The following is a 7,050-nucleotide window of genomic DNA, read 5'->3' on the forward strand; positions in this document are numbered from 1 at the left end:
GCTCTGCCCTGGGAAAGGAAGCCCCCAGGACAGATTTTGGCTTCCCCGTGTGCGATATTTTACCGCTCACCCTCTCTCACACACACATCGCATCCCTCGGTCATTCATTAATTTATTTATTTAACCAATTTCTGGTTCCATGCAAACCCCTCAGTCACAATCAGACCGTGAACACGGAGCAGTGAGAGCAGAAGAGCCGCTTAAACCCCGGAGACGTTTGCAGGACTTGCAAGCTTAAAGCCTGGGGAGGGTGAGGCCGTAAAGCGCAGCTCATGCCTGGGACAGAACCCGCGCTTCCCCACAGCCTTAGCCCCCATTGCTCCTTCGGTGCTGAGCGGCTTTTCCCGGCAGGGCGGACGCTGCCCGCTCTCGGAGCGCACGGCCGAGCTCTCGGTCACCGACCGGAAGCTACAGCTCCGCCATGGTTGTGAGGTCGAGACAAGCAGGTTCGAAGCCTAATCACAAGAGAGAGCTCTGCTGCAGACCCGCCCCTTCCTGCTGCTGCGAATGGACGGAAGGGGGAGGAGGCGGGGCACAGCACAGCCCGGTCCCGGCCGTTCTTTCGCGGCGAGCAGGAGATTCAGAGAAGCCCAGAGAGGAATCCAGGCCCAGGGGAGAAGGTAGGGAGAGGGAGGGAGGGAGGGAGGGACCGGGTCCCAGGATCCTACCCTCTGTCCGGCCGCGAGCTGCAAAGAGCCCTACAGAGAGAGCGATCGCGGCCCGGGGGAGAAGGTAGGGAGAGGCGCGGGGGGACGTGTGCGATGCTGCTGTGTGGGGATCGCTCCCTTATGCAGAGCCCTTCAGCAGCTCATAAAGACTCTGAGGAGCTCTGCTTTCCTATGGGAATCTAACTTTTTGCTTTTTAATGCGGCAATCGAGGAGGCTCCTGCACAGGTCAAGCAGTTCATGTCTCAGGTTCTGAAGGCTGCGAGATGTTCGATTCCGGCCGAATGGAAGAAGATCGCCGCTCCGGCAATGTCACAGGCCTGCAGCCTTCCGGATGAGATGCACAGGGGATGGAGCAGGTCAGGGCAATACGGAGAAACGGGCTGGATCCTTTACAGATATAGGGAAGCCCTAGGAGACGTGGAAATCCGAGCATTGTCCGGGGCGGGGGAATAATGTAAGGGCTGGGGATATTGTTCTGTACTTTGTATTGGCTGTTGATTGGTGCTGATTGAATTACGATGGATACAGGCGTTGTGCACTTGCTGTTTTCCTGATTAAAAAAAAAAATTGTAATAAAAATCACATCGAAGTGTATAAAACAGAGGCTGAATGTGAACCCTGTGGTTTATAAGTGGCTCTCTGAGCTCTGAGCCACCGGTCGATCTTGGGAGGCTGTGGTGCTGTTGGTAAAGATATCTTTTCGGAGGTGGTTGGGGGGACGGTGGTTCTACTCCTTCAAATGTCAAATATAAGTTCCGAAAAGTACTTGGTGTGAAAGCCTCGCTGACGCAAGGGTTGGGTGCCGGGTTAGTATCATTGAGGTTGTGGGTTCGAAGCCCCACCAGCTCCGTAATGCCGTGGGTTGCAGCATCCTCTCCGCGACAGAGGATGTTACTGATCACACGGACTACAAAGGGGTAGTTTTGGTGAAATTTGGGCCATTTTTCCTAGTAAATAGTAGTAAAACCCCCAGCTGCTGGTGGCTTTTTCTTGTTATTAATTAAGGCTCTTTCTCATTAGAGGTATTCACCGGAATATGCTTGGAACACAGGTCTAACTGACCCCCTCCTCCCCATCCACCCGCACCACTCACCTACACTGGCCCCCACCTAGCTTCTGGCTAAGCTAGACTCACTCCCGGGTTTTTACCCCTTATTCTTCTCCTAGCACAGGACTCCAGCCCTTCACAGCAGGCTCTGCACTCTCTAGGCAGCAGGGGACAGAGGCTCCGGGGTTTTACCACTCTTTCCACGACAATCTTGTATTACACCCTCCGGTGATTAACAGCTCCTCGCCCGCAATCACAAGAATGAAATGTTCTCTCTTAAATTAAAAGAATCTTTCTAACGCACACAGTGCGCGGTGAAACCTCCTCCCCTATGCAAACAAACATAAGATTACGGGTTTCTAGCAGGGGCTGTTAGACACGGGCTCCGGGGGAGCTTCTGAGCCATCTCTTGCCAGCACAGACCGTCCAGCTCTGCCCTGGGAAAGGAAGCCCCCAGGACAGATTTTGGCTTCCCCGTGTGCGATATTTACCGCTCACCCGCTCTCACACACACATCGCATCCCTCGGTCATTCATTAATTTATTTATTTAACCAATTTCTGGTTCTATGCAAACCCCTCAGTCACAATCAGACCGTGAACACGGAGCAGTGAGAGCAGAAGAGCCGCTTAAACCCCGGATACGTTTGCAGGACTTGCAAGCTTAAAGCCTGGGGAGGCCGTAAAGCGCCTGGGACAGAACCCGCGCTTCCCCACAGCCTTAGCCCCCATTGCTCCTTCGGTGCTGAGCGGCTTTTCCCGGCAGGGCGGACGCTGCCCGCTCTCGGAGCGCACGGCCGAGCTCTCGGTCACCGACCGGAAGCTACAGCTCCACCATGGTTGTGAGGTCGAGACAAGCAGGGTCGGAGCCTAATCACAAGAGAGAGCTCTGCTGCAGCCCCGCCCCTTCCTGCTGCTGCGAATGGACGGCAGGGGGAGGAGGCGGGGCACAGCACAGCCCGGTCCCGGCCGTTCCTTCGCAACGAGCAGGAGATTCAGAGAAGCCCAGAGAGGAATCCAGGCCCAGGGGAGAAGGTAGGGAGAGGCGCGGGGGGACGTGTGCGATGCTGCTGTGTGGGGATCGCTCCCTTATGCAGAGCCATTCAGCAGCTCATAAAGACTCTGAGGAGCTCTGCTTTCCTATGGGAATCTAACTTTTTGCTTTTTAATGCGGCGATCGAGGAGGCTCCTGCACAGGTCAAGCAGTTCATGTCTCAGGTTCTGAAGGCTGCGAGATGTCCGGTTCCGGCCGAATGGAAGAAGATCGCCGGTCCAGCAATGTCACAGGCCTGCAGCCGTCCGGATGAGATGCACAGGGGATGGAGCAGGTCAGGGCAATACGGAGAAACGGGCTGGATCCTTTACAGATATAGGGAAGCCCTAGGAGACGTGGAAATTCGAGCATTGTCCGGGGCGGGATAATAATGTAAGGGCTGGGGATATTGTTCTGTACTTTGTATTGGCTGTTGATTGGTGCTGATTGAATTACGATGGATACAGGCGTTGTGCACTTGCTGTTTTCCTGATTAAAAAAAATAAAAAATTATTGTAATAAAAATCGCATCGAAGTGTATAAAAGAGAGGCTGAATGTGAACTGAGACCTGTGGTTTATAAGTGGTGCTCTCTGAGCTCTGAGCCACCGGTCGATCTTGGGAGGCTGTGGTGCTCTTGGTAAAGATATCTTTTCGGAGGTGGTTGGGGGGACCGTGTTTCTACTCCTTGAAATGTCAAATATAAGTTCCGAAAAGCACTTGATGTGAAAGCCTCGCTGACCCAAGGGTTGGGTGCCGGGTTAGTATCATTGAGGTTGTGGGTTCGAAGCCCCACCAGCTCCTTAACACCGTGGGTTGCAGCATCCTCTCCGCGACAGAGGATATTACTGATCACAAGGACTAGAAAGGGGTAGTTTTGGTGAAATTTGGGCCATTTTTCCTAGTAAAAAGTAGTAAAACCCCCAGTCTGCTGGTGGCTCTTTCTTGTTATTAATTAAGGCTCTTTCTCATTAGAGCTGCTGGGCCACCAGTCAGCTGGGTACAAACAATCCCGGGTGTTTACCCCTTATTCTTCTCCTAGCACAGGACGCCAGCCTAAGGACCAGCCCTTCACAGCAGGCTCTGCACTCTCCAGGCAGCCGGGGACAGAGGCTCCGGGGTTTTACCCCTCTTTCCACCACTCTCTTGTATTACACCATGTAGTGATTAAAAGCTCCTCGCCCGCAATCACAAGAATGAAGTGTTCTCTTTTAAAATAAAAGAATCTTTCTAACGCACACAGTGCGCGGTGAAACCTCCTCTCCTATGCAAACAAACATTAGATTACGGGTTTCTAGCAGGGGCTGTTAGACAAGGGCTCCGTGGGAGCTTCTGAGCCATCTCTTGCCAGCACAGACCGTCCAGCACTGCCGAGTAGAGCAGGGGATTATAAGGGGGGGGGGGGGGGGGGGGGGGGAGAGGGATGGAGACTGGGATCGGGGCATGAAGGTGGAACAGACCTGGGCAGAGAGTGAGGAGGGGGTCACTGCAGTACATTCTGTGTTTTGGTTTAAACCCCGCTAACTTCCAAGCTGCTAAGAGACCTAAGCGAGGAAAGTGCATCCTACAGAGCAGCTTCCCAGCCCCCGGCAGCTCCTGACTGGAGTGAGAGTGAGATCCTAGGACCCGGTCTCTTCCTCCACGTCCCCTCTCTCCGCGCCTCCCCCTACCTTCTCACCTGGGCCGCGATCTCTCTCTCTGTAGGGCTCTTTGCAGTTCGCGGCCGGACAGAGGGTGAGATCCTGAGACCCTGTCCCTCCCTCCACGTCCCCTGTGTCCGCGCCTCTCCCCACTTTCTCCTCTGGGCCTGGATCCGCCTCGGGTTCGCTGGGAAGGAACGGCCGGGACCGGGCTGTGCTGTGCCCCGCCTCCTCCCCCTGCCGTCCCATCGCAGCAGCAGGAAGGGGCGGGGCTGCAGCAGAGCTCTCCTGTGATTAGCCTCCCACCCTGCCTGTCTCGCCCTCACAACCATGGCGGAGCTGTAGCTTCCGGTCGGTGACCGAGAGCTCGGCCGTGCGCTCCGAGAGCGGGCAGCGTCCGCCCTGCCGGGAAAAGCCGCTTAGCACCGAAGGAGCAATGGGGGCTAAGGCTGCGGGGAAGCGCGGGTTCTGGCCCAGGCAAGAGCTGCGCTTTACGGCCTCCCCCTCCCCAGGCTTTAAGCTTGCAAACCGTGCAAAGGTCCCCGGGTTTAAGCGGCTCTTCTGCTCTCACTGCTCCATGTTCACGGTGTTATTGCGACTGAGGGGTTTGCATGGAACCAGAAATCGGGTAAATAAATAAATTAATGAATGACCGAGGGATGCGATGTGTGTGAGAGAGGATGAGCGGTAAATATCGCACACGGGAAAGCCAAAATCTGTCCTGGGGGCTTCCTTTCCCAGGGCAGTGCTGGACGGTCTGTGCTGGCAAGAGATGGCTCAGAGGCATCCCCGGAGCCCGTGTCTAACAGCCCCTGCTAGAAACCCATAATCTATCCACTTTCAATGTTTGTTTGCATAGGGGAGCAGGTTTCAACGTGCACTGTGTGCGTTAGAAAGATTCTTTTATTTTAAAAGAGAACACTTCATTCTTGTGATTGCGGGCGAGGAGCTTTTAATCACTACATGGTGTAATACAAGAGAGTGGTGGAAAGAGGGGTAAAACCCCGGAGCCTCTGTCCCCGGCTGCCTGGAGAGTGCAGAGCCTGCTGTGAAGGGCTGGTCCTTAGGCTGGCGTCCTGTGCTAGGAGAAGAATAAGGGGTAAAAACCCGGGATTGTTTGTACCCAGCTGACTGGTGGCCCAGCAGCTCTAATGAGAAAGAGCCTTAATTAATAACAAGAAAGAGCCACCAGCAGACTGGGGGTTTTACTACTTTTTACTAGGAAAAATGGCCCAAATTTCACCAAAACTACCCCTTTCTAGTCCTTGTGATCAGTAACATCCTCTGTCGTGGAGAGGATGCTGCAACCCACGGTGTTAAGGAGCTGGTGGGGCTTCGAACCCACAACCTCAATGATACTAACCCGGCACCCAACCCTTGGGTCAGCGAGGCTTTCACATCAAGTGCTTTTCGGAACTTATATTTGACATTTCAAGGAGTAGAAACACCGTCCCCCCCAACCACCTCCGAAAAGATATCTTTACCAAGAGCACCACAGCCTCCCAAGATCGACCGGTGGCTCAGAGCGCAGAGGGCACCACTTATAAACCACAGGTCTCAGTTCACATTCAGCCTCTCTTTTATACACTTCGATGCGATTTTTATTACAATAATTTTTTATTTTTTTTAATCAGGAAAACAGCAAGTGCACAACGCCTGTATCCATCGTAATTCAATCAGCACCAATCAACAGCCAATACAAAGTACAGAACAATATCCCCAGCCCTTACATTATTCCCCCGCCCCGGACAATGCTCGAATTTCCACGTCTCCTAGGGCTTCCCTATATCTGTAAAGGATCCAGCCCGTTTCTCCGTATTGCCCTGACCTGCTCCATCCCCTGTGCATCTCATCCGGACGGCTGCAGGCCTGTGACATTGCTGGACCGGCGATCTTCTTCCATTCGGCCGGAACCGGACATCTCGCAGCCTTCAGAACCTGAGACATGAACTGCTTGACCTGTGCAGGAGCCTCCTCGATCGCCGCATTAAAAAGCAAAAAGTTAGATTCCCATAGGAAAGCAGAGCTCCTCAGAGTCTTTATGAGCTGCTGAAGGGCTCTGCATAAGGGAGCGATCCCCACACAACAGCATCGCACACGTCCCCCCGCGCCTCTCCCTACCTTCTCCCCCGGGCCGCGATCGCTCTCTCTGTAGAGCTCTTTGCAGCTCGCGGCCGGACAGAGGGTGAGATCCTGGGACCCGGTCCCTCCCTCCCTCTCCGCACCTTCAACCCTGGGCCTGGATTCCTCTCTGGGCTTCTCTGAATCTCCTGCTCGCTGCGAAAGAACGGCCGGGACCGGGCTGTGCTGTGCCCCGCCTCCTCCCCCTTCCGTCCAATCGCATCAGCAGGAAGGGGCGGGGCTGCAGCAGAGCTCTCTCTTGTGATTAGGCTCCCACCCTGCCTGTCTCGACCTCACAACCATGGTGGAGCTGTAGATTCCGGTAGGTGACCGAGAGCTCGGCCGTGCGCTCCGAAAGCGAGCAGCGGCCACCCTGCCGGGAAAAGCCGCTCAGCACGGAAGGAGCAATGGGGGCTTAGGCTGCGGGGAAGCGCGGGTTCTGTCCCAGGCGCTTTACGGCCTCCCCCTCCCCAGGCTTTAAGCTTGCAAGTCCTGCAAACGTCTCCGGGGTTTAAGCGGCTCTTCCCGCCAGCCTGCTCTCA

General features: G+C 54.8%; 2 long non-coding RNA genes across 3 annotated transcripts; one reads left to right on the forward strand and one right to left on the reverse strand.

Moving 5' to 3' along the window:
• The first annotated feature begins 643 nt into the window (after positions 1 to 643).
• LOC115080873 lies at positions 644 to 3,273 on the forward strand. 2 transcript variants are annotated; one of them, XR_003853694.1, is made up of 2 exons: positions 644 to 732; positions 2,901 to 3,273. It is a non-coding gene; the product is annotated as an uncharacterized LOC115080873 (long non-coding RNA). The 2 variants fall into 2 exon arrangements; XR_003853693.1 differs by lacking the exon at positions 644 to 732 and adding an exon at positions 2,569 to 2,750.
• Positions 3,274 to 5,985: 2,712 nt separating this feature from the next.
• LOC115080874 lies at positions 5,986 to 6,822 on the reverse strand. The gene is made up of 2 exons (XR_003853695.1): positions 6,509 to 6,822; positions 5,986 to 6,358 (listed from the first exon to the last, which is right to left on the reverse strand). It is a non-coding gene; the product is annotated as an uncharacterized LOC115080874 (long non-coding RNA).
• Positions 6,823 to 7,050: the final 228 nt, after the last annotated feature.

This window comes from Rhinatrema bivittatum, chromosome 19 (genome assembly GCF_901001135.1).
Source record: "Rhinatrema bivittatum chromosome 19, aRhiBiv1.1, whole genome shotgun sequence".
Classification (NCBI taxonomy): domain Eukaryota; kingdom Metazoa; phylum Chordata; class Amphibia; order Gymnophiona; family Rhinatrematidae; genus Rhinatrema; species Rhinatrema bivittatum.